At 34.9% G+C, this 21,249-nt stretch overlaps 1 long non-coding RNA gene across 2 annotated transcripts in view; it reads left to right on the top strand.

The window, feature by feature from the left end:
- The window catches only part of LOC125925922 (uncharacterized), a 196,374-nt gene that overhangs the window by 112,059 nt on the left and 63,066 nt on the right, over positions 1–21,249 (top strand). The gene's annotated exons all lie outside the window — the stretch shown is intronic.

Here is a 21,249-nt window from a genome sequence, read left to right as displayed (position 1 = left end):
AATATGTTCTTTTTGATAGATAATAGTGTTGACCTATTGGAGGAAAATCCTCTCTTTTAAATAAAACTGGTGTGGATAAAAATTAAAACTCAGTAAAAGATGGGAAATTAAGTCTTCTGAGTCTTAAGTGAATTTCTTACATGCTTTAGGCTAGTGGGGGATTTTCTAGTTGCTCATAACCTTTCCTGTTAAATTTTTAACACCCACATCAGTATATTTTACAGGCTTATGTAGAATTTAGAACATATCCTTCTGTGTTCTATTTTGAAGGAGGTGTGCTTTCTCAGCTTAGGTAAACCATGCCTGAGCTTCTGGTTAAACAGATCTTCAGAACTCATAAATTCAGTCCAAACCACAAAAGAGAGCTCATCTTCAGAAGTGAAAATTTTCTAAACCCTTGACATACTAGGAACCAAATGTAGTGTGATTTTCCTGCAAATAAACAAAAAACACCAAAACCAACCAACCAAACAAAAACCACTTCTCACAAATTGAACAGGTTAAATTATGGAATTGCTAAACGTACTATGATAAAAATACATGGGAAAAAGAAAATCTCTTGAGCTCATGCTTTGATCTCACCTACTTCAGTGCCAGAAGATATGATGAAATAATTGTTCTGATTGAGAATTTTGATGGGCTATACTATAAATAATTTGTTGTTTTATAATAAAAGTAAAATTCAAAGTGATAAATGGTTTTACTTGTAGGATTATTTAGGATCTTGTTTAGGTGTGCTTAACAAAAGCCCCAAATTTCTGAAATTACTTAATTTTTATTTTGTTTTAGCTACAGATGTAAATAGTTGACTCTATAAAAGATTTTTCCTTAATCATGTCTATTTCATTTTAAATTAACAACTAAATAACAGATATTTGTTACTTGTATGTGCAAGGTATTGTGGTATTGTGTAAGTACTACAGAGAACAAAAAGTAAATAGGAGTTATCTATTTGGGTAGCTTAAGGGAATTGCCCAGGGCCATGATACATTTGAATTGGAAATTATTAGCCACAAAGCAGTTTATGGTAGAATATTTATCAAATAAATTTGAGAAGAACAGTAATTACAAGTAGTTAATAAAATATGGAAATTGTTTATCTCACTACTAAAGTTTTATTATTTGTTTAAAAAAATAAATAATTAGAGCCAGTATAATATACACCTGTAGGTAGCAAAAACTTTGTGTGTGTGTGTGTGTGTGTGCATTTATATATGTATAGATTTCCCTGCTATCTGAAAGCATAGTGTTCCATGAAATCTATCTAACCTGAAATGGCATAAATCTAAGAAGCAATTACCATTAATTTACATGGGAAAATTTTGAGGGAAAAAGACACTGACTTCAAAATGTTATACCCAGACACATAATTCATGTTCAAGTGTTCCAAATTATATTCTTTTTACTATTTTGAAAAAAAAATGCTTACATCTGTCACCAGGTAGATGGAGCAGAATGAAGAGTTCAAGGATGGAGACTTTGTGCTGTAAAAGACATGGCAGTGAATATCAAAAACATTTAGGTATAGAATTTAGAATAAATTTATGGCATTTGGGAAAAAGTTCAATTCCAATCCAAACACAACTTTAAAAAGAAAAGATACAAAATGTAACAGTTATTTTGTGGCAATAATCTGGGGACTGGCAGAGGTGGAGATGAGTGGGAAGAAACCAGTCTGGTTCTGAGAGCTCATCAAAATCTTACGTGAGGACGGCATGGCTGATAGAACAAAGCACAATTCACATGGCAAGTTTGGAAAAGAAGTTGGAAGGATACATAGAGAAGCAAAAGTAAATGTTATAGGAATCAAAAATAGATGAGTTAAAATTCAAATTAATAGACAAAATATCTCAGATAAGTTCAAAAACATCCAAGAATATATTACTTATAATTTCCACAAAGGTTTCAATTATTAAATGATGAAAATGAAAAAAATTCATTATAAAAAGAAATAGATGTCAGTGATAACTTTGGATTTATTAAAATGCAACACAAATAGAATAGAATTGGACAAAGAAGGTTAGTACTTGTTCATAAAATATAAGATTCACAAGCACTATACATTTCTAGGTCCACATATAAGAATAATTAAGTATAAGAAACAAAATATCATTGGAGACATTACTTTTCTTAGTTTTGTATAAATCAGGTAGCTAAAACACAAATTGGAAAAAAGAAAATTTTAGTCATCATTGAAATGAAAAATATAGTCATCATTGTTGAGTATCCCCTGGGATATTTTACATACATTCTCCTAAATGCTTATTTGGCAAAAAAGGAAGTCAAAACCACAATAGCTATTTAGAAAACATGAAAAAATATTTGTCATCATCAGTGGATTTTTTTTGCCACAAAATGATACTCATATATTGAGAGATTAAATGATTTAAAAATAAAAAGAAATAATGAAAACACATCAACACACATTCAACATAAAATATTAGAACACAAATAATAAAACAAACCTTAGGAAAATAGGAGAAAGCCATAACAAAAGCATAGGTATAATAACAAGTCAGAAACAGGAAAGCAGAGATTTGATAACTTAGTTTAAGGGTTGGTTATTTGCAAAAACATTGAGAAAATTCTGACTTGTATTTTAAAAAAAGGGAAAACAATATTAAATATAAGTATAAATGAGAAAAAGTAATGACTAGCAGATATATTCTTACAAATTATGAAAATGTAATCATGGGGGAAAAGGCTTGAATAGATTAATAAACTGAGAGAAATTTAAAATATTATTACTATTTTGAATAAACAAGGTTGTAGGGCTAATGTTTTTTCTAGTGGCTTATTTTTTTTTTCTCAAAGAACTCTGCTTGGAACATTACGGAAAGTTTACATTTTAAAAGTATAACCATGATATAAAACTTTTCAAAGAGGACACAAAAAAGGAAAATGACAATTCATTTTGCAGATTTTATTTTTGAATGTAGATACAAACAAAACTTCAAAGTTACACGAGCATAAGAACAACAACTAATTTACAGCAAAGAGAGTTTTTATTTATTATCAGGGAGTCTATTTGTGTGTATTATCAATATGTGAAAAAAATCATCACAAAAGATGCTAAGGTAGTATTAATAACATTCTATATTGATTCTTTATAATGATAAACTATTACCAGAAATATTCTTTAGCTTGATTAAAATAAAATATCTATAACCAACAATGTACTAAAAAGAAACATTAGAACTATTTTTACTAAATTTGAGAACAAGGATGGATGGTAATCATTATTATTATTTAACATTATCCTAGAAATTCTAGCTGTTTCAGTAAGCATGAAGCAAGGGCACCTGGGTGGCTCAGCTGGTTGAGCTTCTGACTTTGACTCAGGTCATGATCTCATGACTCATGAGTTGGAGCCCCGTATTGGGCTCTGTGCTGACAGCTCAGAGCCTGCAGCCTGCTTTGGATTCTATGTTTCCCTCTTTCTGCCCCTCCCCTGCTTATGCTGTCTCTCTCTTTCTCAAAAACAAATAAACATTAAAAAAATTTTTAAAAGCATGAAGCAAGAAATTATTAAGAATTACAGGGTATTAAAGAAGAAGAAAAAATATGCTTACTTTCAGATTATTTTTATGGTCCCTCCAAACATATCAACTGAAAAAACCATAAGGAAAAACCATTTGGTAAAGTGGCTACTTAGCTAATTATCAAAACCGATAATTTTTCTATAAACTTGTGTAACAAGCTAGAAATATGATGAATAAAATATCTTCCCAGTAGACACAACAATTAAAATACTTAACAAATTTAATAAGAAATGTAGGATGTATATGAAGAGTACAGCTTTCCAGAGGAATATAAAGTAAAACAAATACATGGGAACATTACCCTTTTCTTGGATAAGAAGACTGAATATTACAAAGATGTTTATTTTTAAATTACTTTTAGATTGATTTCAGCTACATTTCAGATTCCAGTTTTTTTTCTAACTTGGTTAAATGAGTCCAGATTTCAATGAAAGAAAAAAGAATATTTATGAAAATTTGAAAAAAAGGCATATGAGGAAGAACATTTCCTGCTAAATAATAAAAAGAATGTGGTTTTGGTACAAGAATCACCAGACTGACTAATAGGCTGAAATAACTCAGAAATAGATCCTAGTATATGAAAGGATTTTGCATATAACACAAGAGATAGTATAAGTTGGTGAAGAAAGGAAAGTTCATTAACAATGCTGAGAGAATTATTTAAAAATTTGCCATACATAAAGTTACATATCACCTCTTACCAGTAACCAAGTAAGTTCTCTACATTCTTAGGAGTGATTCTTAGGGGAGATATTTTTAAAAATTAAAATATTAAGATAAATACTGAGTAAAAATGGCTATATTTTACTTAAAAATAAAAATACATCATTCTTGAAAATATAAACTTAAAAGACAAATAAAAAATTAGGAAATCAGGGGCACCTGAGTGGCTCAGTCAGTTAAGCATCTGACTCTTGATTTTGACTCAGGTCATGATGTAATAGTTGTAAGATCAATGCCTGTGTCCAACTATGTGCTGGGCATGGAGCCTGCTTAAAAGTCTCTCTCCTTCTCTCTCTATCCCTCCCCCACTTTGTGCTCACCCTCTCTCTCTCTCTCAAAAAAAAAAAAAATATTAAGAAATCATGTATCACTGGTGCTTGAGAGACCAAGGGCTACTATATTAAACATAAAAAGACTTCATAAAAATGGATTAGCAAAAACACTAGACCCCTGAAATGAGAAGAGAAAATGGGCAAAAGATAAGGTTAGGCAAGACACAGTAGAAAATATTTACCAGAAAGTAAATTAAGGAAAAATATTCAGCACAAAGAAGTATAAATTTAATCACAAACTTTTCCTACTTATTAGTTTAGGAAATATGAGGGACAAAGTGGTATTTGATGTTAGCAGGCATTTGGAGAGATAAGCTATTATAATGCTGGTGGGAAGTAAGTTGGTATAATCTTCCTGGTAGGAACATGACATGAAAATAGTTCTGACCTTTTGACTAATTCCCCTGGTAAGAAAGGTATTGTCCTAGAGACACAATCATACATGTATACAAAGATTTATGTGGCCTGATATATAATACCAAGAAAATTGGAGATGAGAGAAAATAATAAATTTTAGAGCATACACAATGGAATATTACTCAGTCATTAATAATTATGTTTTCAAACTGTATTTAAACAGTTGGAAAAATGCCTATAAAGTTCAAGAAAAGGAAGGAAGCTTAAGCAGGCATAAAATGATGCTAATTGTGAGTTGGTGTGTATGTCTATGTAAAATATGTGTACACATAAAGAAAAAACTGGTAGAAATAAAGTGTCAACAGTGTATTTTTCATGGTATCATTATTTTCTTTATACTTCCCCCTTTTTTTTTAAATTTCTACATTATGGAATGGTTCTGTACACCACAATTTCATTTAAGTAAATTGTAGGTGCTTATTGTGAATAATGTATAAATACAGAGTTACATGAAGGCAGTAGGGTTATAGGATCTATTATTGCTTTAAATAATTTTCATATGCTATTTTTAAATTTAAGAAAATGGGAATTTATGGAGAGCTGAAGACAAAGATACTTTAATATTTCTGAATCCTCTAATGAACTTTTTTGATGGAAAACTATCATTAAGATAAAATCCAGATAAAAGCACAGTAAATGCAGCTCAATTTCCTATCATCTTTTTTTTCTTCTGCTTATCTGGGTTTAGGAATGAATTTCAAAAATTTTGACTCATATTTTCCCTAAAAGATCTTTGAAGAAGTAAGTACTCTGCTTTGAAAACTAAGTTGACATCTACAATTTTGTTTTGCATTAATGAATAAAGTAGAATAGTAGTAATTTCTGATGAATTGCAAACGTTTAAAATTTTAAAGTAAGTTGCTAATTTCTAAATGTATCCAATGGAATCAGAAAAGCTTAGCCCCATGGTCCTGCTATGTGGCTGATGGACAATGGAATTCTGAAGGCCGTTTCAGGTTATCTGCCAGGTCAGTGATATTTTCATAATGATAAGAAGTGGTTATTTGCCTTTTTCTACTGGCTTGGCCTGTATGCAAAAGCATATGGTGGATATAACTGCTGGCACTTTAGTGTGGATCAAGATAGGCACTCAACCCTATGAGTTATTGGTGAGTGTGTATCTCCTTCCCATACAATCATAGTGAAGAAAATGCCAGTTGCACTTAAGAATATTCTTTAATTTTATTAAATCTTGACCCTTGAATATACATCTTTTTGATATTCTGTGTGCCAGTGTGGGAATACACATAGTTATTTCAAGCGAAAGCATTTTGCAATTGTTTTGGTTGATAACTGAACTAGTTACTTTTTTTTTTCTCATGGAACCACATTTTACTTGAAAGAACTGTTGACAAACTATGACTTGTCTTGATTCTTCAGACTTAGATGTTTGTTAGACATTTTTTTTTTTTTTCAAAAATGAACCAAGTGAGTCTGTTGTGTCAAGAAAAACAACTGATAGTATTTGTGGTCAGAGATACATGTAAGGCTTTCAGGCAAAACTTAAAGTTTGGAAAATTTGTATTTGCTGCTGGGAACATGGCAGCCTCCCCAAATGTCAAGACTTTTCTCATGAGACCAGTGGTGATAGCTAACGTGAATTTTTGATATTGCATAATGAAATGTGTCAACACCTGGAAAATCTCTTTAACTCAGTGAATGCATATTTTCTGAATAACCAGTATAGAATGTTCAAAATCATGTACAGGAAAAACATCCATTCAAAGCAGAAGATAGGTCAATGGATTTTAATGTAACAGAACATGAAAACTTTCCTGATATGCTTTCAGATTCACAGTGCAGCTAACCTTTAAGGAACTACCACTTGTTGAGTTTTAGTGCATGATCAAAAAAGGGTATCTACAATGGTAAAAGATTCATTAAAACACTCTTACTTTTTCCAGTTACTTTGAGAGACTAGATTTTCTTCATATACTTTAACCGAATGGATTATCAGATAGGTTAAATGCAGAAGCAGGTATGAGAATGTGATTGTCTTCTAAGCCAGATGTTAAAGATACTTGGAAAGGGGCACCTGGGTGGCTCAGTTGGTTAAGCAGCTGACTCCTGATTTCTGCTCAGGTCATGATCTCACAGTTTGTGGGTTTGAGCCCCGCATCGGGCTCTGCTCTGACAGTGTGGAGCCTACTCAGGATTCTTGCTCTCCTTCTGTCTCTGCCCATCTCTCCCTTCTTAAAAAAAATAAAGATACTTGCAAAAATGTAAAATAGCATCATTCTTCTTACTAACTTGTTTTGTTTTTTGAAAGTGTAGCTATTTTTCATAAAACATGAAATTTATATTAACATGAATGAGTTTATTATTTTTAAAAAAAATTTTTTAATGTTTATTTGTTTTTGAGAGAGAGAGAGAGACAGAAACAGAGACAGAGACAGAGCCTGAGAGGCGGAGGGGAAGAGAGAGAAGGAGACATAGAATCCAAAGCAGGCTCCAGGCTTTGAGCTGTCAGCACAGAGCCAGACGTGGGGCTCAAACTCACAGAGTGCAAGATCATGACCTGAGCTGAAGTCAGAGCCTTAACTGACTGAGCCACCCAGGTGCCCCGACTTTATTATTATTTTTAAATGAATGAATTAAAAAAAACTTACAATAAGTAGCTTGAAGTTTGAAAATGTTATTAAAAACATCTTTTGGGTTGAAATATTACACTATTATTAGTGCATGCCTGATTAAAACAATAACATAAATACATCTCACATTTTGGTAAATACTAAATATCAAAAGTAAAATTTTATTGAGATCCTATCTCTTCAGATGATGGACATGGCTGTTTTTCCCCTTCAGTTAGCTCATGTATCTTATAAATAAATATCACATGTGCTAGTTGACACCAGATTCAATAAAAACTAACATTAAAGGAAGGTAAGTTATTGGGCTATTAGGAAGTGCAGTGCTTACAAAAGTTCCACTAGTGATTATATTTTAAGAGCAATTGTAACATTTGGATCCCCAACATATTCCTGTTGAGTTAATTTAAATTAAATAAATGTATTGGAAGAGTAAATACATAATCAGAGAAATGGTTGAGGACAAGTTGGAGACATTTCCAAGGAGAAGAAATGAATATCGCTCTATGCTACCCAATATTCTTTTGGAAAAGTAATGAAAACGTTTCTTTTATGAGATTGAATACACCGCCAAGGAAATAGAACTACCAGTTACCTTTGACATGTGTTACTTCTACCCAGGATGTAGTGCTGAGCTGTCAAAGGTCAATGTGAAACTTTTTGCCACCTTGAAATCATGCAAAATACACAGCTGAGAAGCAGACTCATGTCTCAGTTAACAGAGGCTTATAAGACATGAATATTTCATGTGCCTTTGCCACCTCAAAGAACTCATACTTTAGGGACAATGTACCATAATAAGAATCAGAAAGGACAAGAAGTATGCCTTTCTTTTGTAAAGAGGGTAAAGGGCAATTGTGCAAGGAAGGTGCAAAAGGAGAATAGGTGTGATGCCCTGACCGTGACTTGCTCTTAAGTAGATCAGTTTAGGAGAGTATATATGGAATGTGTAGGTCTGGAAATGGATTACCTTAAAACTAAAATAAATGGCTACGTCATTTTTTTAAATGTATCCTATGGAATCTAAATATCAATGCAATTTGTTACTCATTATCATTATTTTATAAAATGCATGGAAAAGCTCTTCTTTTCTAGTTGGAATTTATAATTTCTTTTCTCAATTAAATTCTTATTTTATCCTTTACGCTTGAAAGCTTTTTACTAATCACTCTGCAATGAAAGTGCCTTCACTGGGGCACTTCACTTCTCTGTCTTAGAAATTCACGATAGGAATCTGAGCTACACCCAGTGAGACATCTCGTTCTCTTGGTGCCTTCTTTAAGGCTGCTAAACATTGCAGTGGGATTCGTTAATTTTGCTTTTACTTTTGGTGGGTTTCTTACTTTAGAATGAAGGACGACTAAGGACTATTTATACTTTCTGTAGATTCCCTCGACTCTGATTTCTATTTCAAATATTGAAGGCAAAGTTTTTTAATTTTTTGCTTTTTTGTTTTTTTCCTCTTCCATAACTTTACGGGAGGGAGGGAGGTATTGTCTCAAGTTACTTACCTATAGACTGATGCTCGCATGAATATAAGAGTTTCATGCTTTTGAACCTCTTTTGATCTTAATCCCAAATGCCTCCCTGTTCAGAGCCTCGGAGCCTCGAATTCTGCCCCAAAGGATGTATTATCTTAAACTAGCAGTCTTGTTGCTTTTCTCTACCAATGAAATGAGAGGGTAAAAGAACCCAGGACAGCGGGTTGTGAAAGAAGTGCGGAAGGAAGATGGAAGCTTAGAGAAAAGGTAGCTGGAGTTCTTAACAATGGAGAGGAGACTATTTTGAAGTTCTAAGACCAATTCCAACATGTGTGTCTCCAAGCAATTCTCCTATACCAGTGGAGTATCCTAGAATTCAACTCTGTTCTGACACTATCTACTAGAGATAGCATCAGATCCTGCAGGTTAAGGGCTCAGTCATTCAAGACTGCCCCCCCATCCAGACACCAGTCAAGAGCCTAGGTTGTCACCTGTACTTTTGACCAACTGGATATAAATTGGAGGTTCCTACAACCCCCTCTTTGGGTTTGGTTAATTTGCTAGAGTGTCTCATAGAACTCAGAAAAACATTTTACTTACTAGATCACTAGTGTATTATAAAAGGATATAACATAGCTAGGTATGGGGAAAGGGGCAGGGCTTCCATGACCTCTCTAAGTGTGCCAGTGTTCTTAAATTTCCCTGTGTTCACCAACCCAGAAGCTCTCTGATCCCCAGTCCTTTTGGATTTTTTTAAAAGTTTATTTATGTTGAGAGAGAGAGAGAGCAAGTGAGCATGCGCATGAGCGGGGAAGAGGCAGAGAGAGAGGGAGAGAGAGAGAGAATCCCAAGCAGGCTCTGTGCTGTCAGAACGGAGCCTCATGCAGGGTTCAGTCTCATGAACCATGAAATCATGACCTGAGTGACAATCGAGAGTTGGATGCTTAACCGACTGAGCCACCCAGGTGCCCCCTTTTGGATTTTTATGGAGCTGTTGTTATATAGGCATGATTGATTAAACCAATGGCCATTGATGACTGATTCAACCTTCTGTCCCTCTTCTCTCCCTGGGGGTCAGGGAATGGGACTAGGACATGGTTGATTCCCTTGGCAAGCATCTTTGATCCCTAGGTAGAGTCTAAAAGTCACCACATTAACATAACAAAAGATGTCTTTATGGCTTTTATCACCTAGTAAATCCAAGGATTTTAAGAGCTATGAGGCAGGAACTGTGGAGAAGACCAAATATATATGAAAAATCTGAATGGCCAAATACATGTTTCTTTTAAATCACAATATCTCATAGACGAAACACAAAGCAATTTGACTTCATGATTTTGCCTCAGACTAACTATGAAAGTATTCTAAATGAGAAAGCCTAATGTTAGAATCAAAGTTCCATCAAGGAGGAGAATGCAGAGAGAAAATTTTGGGTGTGATTCCAATATCTGAGTTAAACCCATTTGTCAACACACTTGAGCAGCTTTATATTTTTATATATTAAGGGAGTCTCAAATTCCTTATGACTTATAATAAGACCTTTACAAGGGGACTATGTGGATTGTGTTTAGACAAAACCAGTTTGACCATTTTAACTTAACTGAAGTGTTTCCCATGTCAATTGACTTGTCGCCTGTTAAAAGGTAGAAATGTTAGTGCGAGAAGATAATGTTTTGTAATGGTTTTCCTCTGAGGGCAATGTTTTCATGTGTCCCGGTTATTTTTATTGCTTACATGAAAAAGCTATGCCACATGGCTTATGTATATACAAGTGTTGCTTTGAAGGCAAGCACAGGTTTACACCTGCTAAGCTTATGTTGGAATTTATTTTAATTCATTGTACAGGCACTGGCATTTTAGCTAGCATATTAAAATACGATTAAAGTCATAGGACATTAGATATCATTTAGCCTTGTCTTCGTAACTTGCAGTTATAAAATTATGTATTAGCCAACCTAAAAATTGAGTATGTTATAATTAACATAATCAAATATATATAATCAAATACATGTATAATTAAAAGATAGGTGCATCATGGGCTTCGGAGTCTTGTGTTTGAATTTTGACTGTGCTGCTTGCTTTGGACTTTGAATAAGTTACTTAACTTCCTTTTGACTCCATTTCTGTATCTGTACAGTGAGGATATTAGAGATCCTTCATGGAGATGTTGTAAAGGTTAAATGACACAATACAAATGAAGCACTTAGCATAGTGTCTGACAAACTAAGTGTTCAGTACACATTAGCTAAATTGTTTTTATTTATAAGTTAAGAATTTGAGACAAATTGCTTATGTTTTGTGGTAATGTAGAATATATACTCAAGTAATGTGGAAATAGATATATTGAAACATCTTATCTTTTCAGTGGATGCCAAGGGTAAAGAAATACATATATATTATGTCTAAATAAATGGGTCAGCATAAACTAGAGGTTTGGTTAAGCTCAGTGAACTGGTACGTATTAACCTGATTATGACGATGTAGTTACTGTGTGGGAACAAGGCCAGGACTCACTGAGACAAAATTAAGTCTTAAGATGCCAGGCTTTCAACTCATATTATATACAGTGAAAACCTTCCTGTTACATTAATACCTAAACTTTTCTTTTTATTTACTACAAATCCATCTCCTTTTATTTTTTCTTTTTTATATGAGCAGGGGAGAATATTGTAATCATTCTTCATAAAACACTGCATTATAAAGACTTTTTGTAAATGTCCACAGGCGTCCTTAGCTGAGAATGAATCTATTTGAATAAAACCAGTAATCTGAAAGTAATTAAAGTAGTTTTGTAAGGTGCAATAAACATCCATTGTTGGGTCTACAAAGCATTAGTTTATGCTATTGTGAAGAAGATGTCTTTTTAGGCCCTGAGCTGTTTTGAAAAATTTCAGAGGCCACAAGTCTGAAAAAAACAAGGACAAGATAATGACTGGAGACACAATTAATCCTGGTGCCTCTGTATAGTACAAACTGTTACAATAAGCAAAGAAAAAGCTGGTCAGGGGTTATAGAAAGAGAAGTTAATGCATAGTCTTAAAAAAAAAAAGCTTATATGTAGAGGACTCAATGCGTGGAATGAACAAAAGCTGAGAAATTAAACTAGCATAAGACAATACATTGTGTTATAAAGAAAGGGAAAATGAATTTAAAATGCAGAAAATATGAAATATAATTTGTATCCATGTGTATGTGAAGACCAGATTGAATTTAGGTAAATACTTTTTTGTTTCTTTAGGCATGACCTCAGTTGATGTCAAGGTTTCAAAAGCCCATGCAATACGTCACACATTCCTGACTCAAAATTCTTGCCCACCATGTAAAGGGGTTGCACGTTACAAGGAGCCTGGAAGAAACTGCCAGTGCACACTCTGAAGGTCAACATTTATCAGGCAGCAACTTTTTATTACTTAACTCTTTTCAAACTTCCTTCACAATAGTCTGTGTTTATGAGGATGAACAAGAATAAACAAGACAATTTCTGGGTCTGACTCCTACCCTAGTGGCCTCCAAATTTGGTACCTGATTTAGGAAATTAAATCTAACCTTTAAATATGAAATAGTTAACTTCCCCACCCTGAAGTTGAATGCTCAGGCAGAGGGATTTCAGCCTTTCTGCTTCCCACCCCGTTTCTCACAAAACCGATTCAGTCAGCATTTTAGGAAAACCTCATTTTTTATCTGTGACCATTTCACATGGGATTTAAAATAAAACAATGGAGTATTCAGTTAGCCCCAGTGACCTCTTGTAGACTACAGGTGGTCATTTAATGTCTGCTCTTTGAACACCCTGTAACTTCAGACACATAAGAAGTATCTTCTTGATTCTGCATTGACTTGGCATAAAGGCATTTGGTTGGAGCTGGGCTCAGTTAAAGCAGTCCTTCTCCAAGTTGTGTCAAATTGATGTACTGATCCAAATGAAGTATTTCTCCCTCATTCTCACCAATCTTGTGCTGAGTTTTATACACGGAGACAGTTGCGTCAATTCACAGATCTTGGGGCATGTCTTTTAGTATCTGTCTACATCCACTATTCCTTTTAGGCTGGACACACTATGGCCTCTGAAGAATCAAGCATTGGCTTTCAGGAAAACCAGGATCCCTCCCCTGAATACCTGTGGCTTGAGCATGCCATCTGCATCATATACTGAAATCCTTTGCACACATAATAATTATACTTTTCCAAATGAGTCTCTGGCTTCACAGTCATAGGCAGTTTTAATCAAAATAGCAGTGATTTTGAGCTAAAACTTTAATGTTTGCATTCCCTTGGAAGAGAGTTGCCAAATTTAGCAAAAGGCAAACAAACAAACAGCAATGATAAAGCTGAGTGCCCGGTTAAATGTGAACATCAAGTAAATCTTGATTTTTTTTTTTTTTTAAATAGGTATGTGCAGTACAATAGTAAGGACATACTTTTTAAAAAAAATTTTTTTTAACGTTTATTTATTTTTGAGACAGAGAGAGACAGAGCATGAACAGGGGAAGGGCAGAGAGAGAGGGAGACACAGAATCTGAAACGGGCTCCAGGCTCTGAGCTGCCAGCACAGAGACTGATGCGGGGCTCGAACTTCCGGATCGTGAGATCATGCATGACCTGGGCCGAAGTCGGACACTTAACCGACTGAGCCACCCAGGCGCCCCAGTAAGGACATACTTATATTAAAAAAAATACTCACTGTTTATCTGAAAGTCATATATAACCAAGCATCCTGTATTTCGTTTGGTAACTCTGTCTTGGAACCATGATAGATTATAGTTAGGAAAGATAGTCTCTGTTTCACAGTTGAAGTAATTGAGGCCTAGAGGGGGAAAATAGCTTTCCTTCCATATCCCAGAGATTTGCTGCATTTGGTCATTTCACTGGATGGCACGTTTGAGGGACAGCTGAGAGGAGGCAAGATTGTCTTGGGCATTTTTACGTGCTCGTATTCCTTTTGATTTTTCCATTCTTGCTCTGCCATACCTGCCTGCAAAATACATACTCAGATAGTTGCCAGTTGAGAAAGCTCTATTATATTATTTTGCCATTGTGGGTAAATTACTGATTTACTGGCTTTTTTACTTTTCCCTCATGGAGTGAATCTGTGTTGGTGGAATTTTAGGCATCAATTTGCGATAAATGGGAGAGAAAATTTGAGGTTGAGGTGTAGGTTCTCAAAATATTATTAGATTGGGTCAAATTTCAGTATCCTAAATATTAATGCTATAGACCTGCAACTGATGGCTGTGTAAAAAAAAAACAGAACAACAATTTGGCCAGCTTAATAATATGTAGATAAATGACAAGTTTATACCTCTGCCCCAGTAACTCTGGGATGGGGGATTCAAAATATATACTTCACCTCCAATATTGCATTATAAATTTTTTTGAATGTAGCACATTTGAAAGAATTATACAGTGAATTGCCATATACCTATTACTTAGAGTCTACAATGAACATTTTGCTCTATTTGCTTTATTGTGCGTCTGTGCATCTTTTCATCACTTTATTCATCTATCATCTCATCTTTGATGCATTTCAAAGTAAGTTAACAATGTTCGTATTCCTCATGCCTATACATTTCATTCAGCAGGTATATCATGAACTAGGACTCATTTATTTATTATTTTTAAGCTAGAAATTACATATAGTGAAAGACATAAATCCTAAGTGTACCATTTGGTACATTTTAACAAATATATACACCTGTGCAACCTATAGGTCACACAGATTATGTCTGTGTAAGATACAGAACACTACCATCGCTCTAGAAAGTCTCCTCAGGACCCATTCCAGAATAAGCATTTGCTGTTCTGATTTTTTTTTTCATTATAGATTAGTTTTGCCTGTTTAGAACTTCATAGAAAGAGAATCACACAATATGCGATTCTTGTGTAAGGCTTCTTTCACTCAGCATGTTTTTGAGATTTATGCATGTTATTGGGTGTATCAGTAGCTTGTTTGCTTTTTGTTTTACTAATGAGTAGTATCTCATTCTATGAATATATCACAAAATGGTTAGCCATCCCTCTGTTGAGGAACACCTGGGGTGTTTCCAATTTCTGGCTATCATAAATAAATGTATTATAGGAACACCTGGGTGGCTCACTCAATTAAGTGTCCGACCTCAGCTAGAACCTCACAGTTCATGAGTTTGAGCCCTGCATTGGGCTTGGTGCTGACAGCTCAGTGGAGCCTGCTTCAGATTCTGTGTCTACCTCTCTCTCTGCCCATCCCCCCACCCCCCACTTGTGCTCTGTCCCTCTCTCTCAAAAATAAATAAACACAAAAAAAATAAATTTGTTATAAATCTTTTAGTATATGTCCTGTGGACATTTTTCCTTCCCTTCCCTCAATCACTTCCTCCCATCTTCTGCCTCTGGAATAAATACTCAGGAGAGGAATCAACCAGGTTTGGGGAGCATTTTACTAGCTTATGTTATTTGAAAAATATTGGTTATTATATTGATTACCTACTAGCTTTGTTCTACTTTGCAAAGCTTGACTGACTTTAGTTTTTCTCTTAGCTTCTTCTCTAGATTTCTTTGCTCTTAGATCTCAAAGGATCTAGATCTTCTCAAATGGTTGAGACCAGTCAAAGACACTCTGGATCCCTGAAACTTGCTTAGAATAAGTCTTCATTCTATTCTGGATGTGGGACACCTCTGGTAGGGTCTTTCTCAGAATCACATTATATCAGGAGAATGAATGTGTCATTGACTTATTTTCTTATTCACTTGATCGTGTATTGAGTGGATGCTATATGCCATGCTCTGAGAATATAAAGATGATAAAACTTGGCCCTTGATTCAAAAGAGCACATAGACTTTTAGAGAGGTGGACAAGATAAATCGTCATTTCAGTACAATGTGGTAAATATTTTGGTAGGGATAAGTACAGGGTGCTGTGGGAGTACCTTGAAAATGCACTTGACCCAGAGTAGGGTGTATCAAGAAAGAGTTTCTAGAGGATATGAAGACTGAGTTATGTTATGACAGACCCAGGATCAGTTAAATAGCAGGTAATAAAGGGAGTGTGTTTTAGGCAGAGGGCTATGATAAAGTGTTGGGGGCAGGAGAAAGTGAGTAGCTTTGAAAGTTCAATGTCAATAGGTGAGGCTAAAGAGAAGGGAGGAGGGAGATCATAATGGGCTTTTAGATTTAGTTAAGGTTACTTAATATTCTGAAAACTTTACTGTGTATCTATCTGTATCCATGTAAGGAGTAGGTCATAGACCACCAGTTATTTCTGTACCTATTTTGATAAACTGAAAAGAGTCTCAGTTCGGTGGCTTCAGCATGTGCTCACTCTTCAAAATAAGGTTCATAATGAGTGTAAGATATCTAGCTGGTGAAACTGCATTTTTTTTTCTTAAAAAAAAAAAAGGCCCAGTATCAGGCCATACATGAAGGGAAATTTCAGAATCTTTGCTAGAACTGGATAACTGCTGACCCCAGCATCCTTAAATTAACCTCTCAGGAAATGCAAGATTTATAAGTTGTGGGCTTCTTTTTTTTTCTTTTGAAAAAAGGTCTTAATAATTCAAAGAACTTTTTAATGATTTTAAAAGTGCATGTTAAGTACTTGATGGATTGGATCAATTCAGTCTTTGTAGTGCTGTGTGTTGACATCCTCCTCTCTACATATGGAAATTCGACAGATGTACAGAAATGCTACACAGGATGGGATGTTTCTTTATGACATTTCCTTGTGCATTTCATTGGAGAAAAGAAATGTGTATATGCACTTTATAGTTAGTCATTAACTATAAAAACAAGCTTATTCACAAACCTGCTTTGATCTGAATTTCCCGTGATTTATCTTTCGTGTCTTAGCATGCACTGAACTCCTGATTGTTATTAACTTCCCAAATATTTACATCACTCCAGATAATCAATGCTTATCACAGTCAATACAGATGTTACAAGATCCTAGAAGAAAGATAGTGTCAGCATAACATTTTAATTATTATAGCATGTGTTTTCAACTGTATCTTTTGTTTAGAGCATCAGCTAGCACAGCTACTGTATATATCTAATACAGAGAAAATATTAAAATGGTAGAACATACAAATTATAGCTTTTCCCACCAAAGATTCGAAGCAATAGTGTGCGAATGCTTGAAGGTATTAACGCTTGTTTAATTAATTTAAATCATGCTGCTAGGACCGTATTTTCACTTTCTGTTCCCCTGAGCTTGTACTCTCAGCGTGGTTACTCAACTGTTATGTAAGACAAATTTGCTTGTGGATGTTTTAATGATGCAAAATATCTGATTTGAACTAGCACGTCACTTCTGTTAATGAAATCACAAGATGGACTATTGTGAGGAAAAAAATAATTTGACTTTATCTGTTTGGCAAAATTCTGCTTGGTTTGTAAGTTTCATTTTTAAGCATCATGCTTCATTTTTTACTACGCTGAGAGCAAAATGCTGCAAAGTTGTCTGAGACCTACGATATCTACTTCTGTGACTCCCCCCCCCCCCCAAGTATTTCACAGCCACTCTGGCAGAGGTGGTTGCCGATGCAATATTGTCTAGCTTTTCCTAGCTGGAGGTACCTCACTACCTCTCTCGCTGGAGGTACCTCACCACCTCTCTTGCACTCTCTTGGTGCAGTTCTGCCAAGATATGTCCACATTCACTCTTACTGGAAGAGCTACAGTGTTATTTCAAGCAGCTGTGCCAAAGGTAACGGCACAAAAGTTACGCTGTGGTGGTGGGTGTGCAGGAGCAGGATGGGCCTCATCCAGCTCCTTCAGTGAAAGCTCCGTGTAGGTGGGGTGGAGAACTTGCTGATGGTTGAAAGAGGAAGGCCCGGGCTTCAACTTTCACTTGCGTTTTCTGATGAATATTTGCTCTGATAAAGTAAAATGCCTGTGCCCTTTCCCAGCTGTGGGGCTGGGCAAACTGCAAGTTACACCTTCAATAAATAACAAATACCACAGGGACTTAGTTCTTTTTTCTTTCTTTCTTTCTTTCTTTCTTTCTTTCTTTCTTTCTTTCTTAGTTCTTCTTTCTTTCTTTCTTTCTTTCTTCCTTTCTTTCTTTCTTAGTTCTTTCTTTTTCTTTCTTTCTTTCTTTCTTTCTTTCTTTCTTTCTTTCTTTTTCTTTCTTTTCTTTCTTTCATGAAACACCAGAAGAAAGGTATAGTAATAACAAAGCTCTAGTTTTAATAGGAGGCTTGTGATGATAGCTAAAATAGCTAGGAACTCCCCACTCCTCCACGTCATATCCACTAAAATAAGGGCTTAAAGAAAGATATCATAGCCAGGTTGGGAAACCTGCTTCTGCTCAGGTACTGCTTCTAGTCAGGATTCAGAAAAGAGGCCATTTCTAGAAAGGAACGACTTCTGTCACAGGAAGACTGTTCTGAAGTATGAAGTATGAAGTATGTTCTGCTTTCTAGGCCTCCTGTCTTCTCCAAGGGCCTAAATTGGCCACACTGTTTCAAGCAAATGTGTTTGTAGATGGTTTTCTTTTTTTAGTTTGAGATACTAAATATGTTGGATTTCCTCATAAGGAGACAAAAATAGTGATATTGAGAGCCCTTGGGGACCAGTGCAAGAAGATCTTGAGTCAGTAAAGTATCACAATAGGCCTCCTTTGTAAAGACAATGTAGAGAACTTAAATTAGCACTAGCTTCTTTCTCATGGAAAAGTCCTATTACAGTAATGCAAGAAAGCCTGTGAGATGTGGAGAGGCCTTGAAGGCAGGGAGTAGCATCTTATATTCTTAAAGGAGCTTGAGAATTTTATCAAACTCCTGTCTTTGACTTAAAGTACAACTAAAGAGAAACCATTCTGGAAAAAAATGAGTATAGCATTTACCTAAATTTAAAATAGTTTAAATAAACTATTTTGGACGGTTAAGTGTCCAACTTCGGCTTAGGTCATGATCTCAGGGTTTGTGAGTTTGAGCCCTGCGTTGAGCTCTGTGCTGACATCTTGAACTCCGGATCCTGTTTTGGATTCTGTGTCTCCCTCTCTCTCTGTGCCTCCCCTACTAGCACTCTGTCACTTTCTCTCTCAAAAGTAAACATTAAAAAAAAATTTAAATAAAATAAATGAGGTGCCTGGGTGGCTCAGTTGGTTAAGCATCCAACTCTTGATCTCGGGGTCCTGAATTCAAGTTCCATGTTGGGCTGTGCCCGGAGTGTAGAGCCTACTTAAAAAAAAAAAAAGGCAAACAAAATAAAAACCTCCAGAGAGACAAAACCCTCCCACATCCTCTCCATTCCATTCCATAAAATACTGTCATCACCAGGTTCCTTTGATTATTTTATCCAAACTAGAATATTGCACATTAACTTAGCTTATTAGAGTTTTGCCTTTGGTCACCATTTTTTGACTTCCACAGCTCAAATTTATGAACAAGTAAAGAGATCATCATGATAAAGTAGGGGAAGTGAAATAATAGAGGTGGTACACGAGATATTACTGAGATAGAGGTTGGGCACTGAATCTAGCTGGGAGCAGGAGAAGTTGGTCAAGAAAAGCTTCCTAGATGTGGGTAGGTTTTGCTGGAGGACAAAGAGATTAAAGACGGGGAGGAGGTAAGGCTGCCTTTATGGGCAGGAGCATCTTACAGGGTAAGGGCTTTTCCAATGACATCAATTTATAGTACTTCTTTTTTTTTTTTAAAATAGTACTTTTTCTAGATATAAAACTAAAATGTATTTAACATTTTAAAGATTCTGAACATATTAGAATGAAATAAACAAGTTGTAATTATTTGGCGGGATTGAATTTCAGATATGTTAAGTAACAAAGATCTTTCTGGACCAATCTTCATTTTGCAGAATTACAGTACCACATACTCATGTAAACTCTTGTTCATTGCCTCTATTTGTATGGAAGTGTGATTCATCCATGACCGAAGCCATCATCAATGTGTGAATCAGTTTTTTAAGTGAATCAAGTAATTTACAAATGCCCTGTTTTTTTTTTTTTTTTTTAAATATCTATTTTGGCCCAAGTTATCAAGATTTACTCAATTTTTATTATTTTGGATTATGTGAACTTGGAATTAATACTGCATTAGGACTTGGGGTAATTTTTTAAATGAATAATACTTTTAATAAATTAATTGAAAATAGTTTTGTACTAATAATTACTATTGCATTATTAAAGTTAGATCTTCCAGGGCATTGGTTCCAAAGGTACGATGTTCTTTCAAATAATGAATTTGCATTTCTTTAAAATATTTCATAATGTAAACTTTTCTCCAAGTCACACTTACTTTTCGGTTGATTAATACTTTATTTCTCTAGTGAAATATTTAAACTGATTTTTCCTGTCTTACATATGGAATAGATACTGTCTATATGCTACAAACCTCAGGGTTTAGAGAGGTCAAATATGGGGATGGAGGCACACAATCCATAGGTCCTATATGATGCAACTCCAGTGGGCGCCATACACATAAATACAATCTGAAAGGCAACCAATATTCAGAATTGTAAATGGCTGCCCTGGGGACTGGGATATCGGGCATGGGGAAGGATGTTTTCTAAAAAACAAACTCAGTCACTGAACCAACTGGTTATTTAATTAATTGATAAGAAACCCTAGATGAAAGAAACCCTAGATGAAACCCTAGATGAAGAAACCCTAGATGAAAGGGATTCTTCAAAGTGTTTTTGGACCAAAAGTTTCCATAGTCTAGTAAGTTTGAGAAACTCTGGAATAAACAAGTTTTTCTCTGCAGGATCTCCCATAGTTTTAAAAATGCTAGTGTGCTTTGTGAATCTACAAGTGAAGACTAAAATAGGCATTACTTCCCAAGCTTATTTGACCATGGAAATGTTTATTGGCAGATTTGGTACTAATGTTTCAAGGTCTTATCCATCTGGTGTTTAGTCATCACAGACAATCAGAATGACACTCCATTTTCATGGATCTGAAAAAATAGGCAAGGGATATAGAATGAGAGACAATGCTGAGTGAGAAACAAGAGAAGAATGCTCAAGTTCTCTAAGCTGTAAAATGAAAATGGGCATTTGACTGTTTTGTTCTCAAATCATTTAAATCCTGCTTTCCTTAATGATGCTATACTATATATAAAGATATATACATATGATGCGATATATATTGTAATGATATATTCATACCTATTTAAAGGATAAAATAAATCTTAATAAATGAAAAATCCAGTGTGCTGTTATCTAAAATTAGAAG

The sequence above is a fragment of the Panthera uncia genome, chromosome F1 (assembly GCF_023721935.1).
Source record: "Panthera uncia isolate 11264 chromosome F1, Puncia_PCG_1.0, whole genome shotgun sequence".
NCBI lineage: Eukaryota > Metazoa > Chordata > Mammalia > Carnivora > Felidae > Panthera > Panthera uncia.
This window is presented reverse-complemented; position numbering and strand designations above follow the sequence as displayed.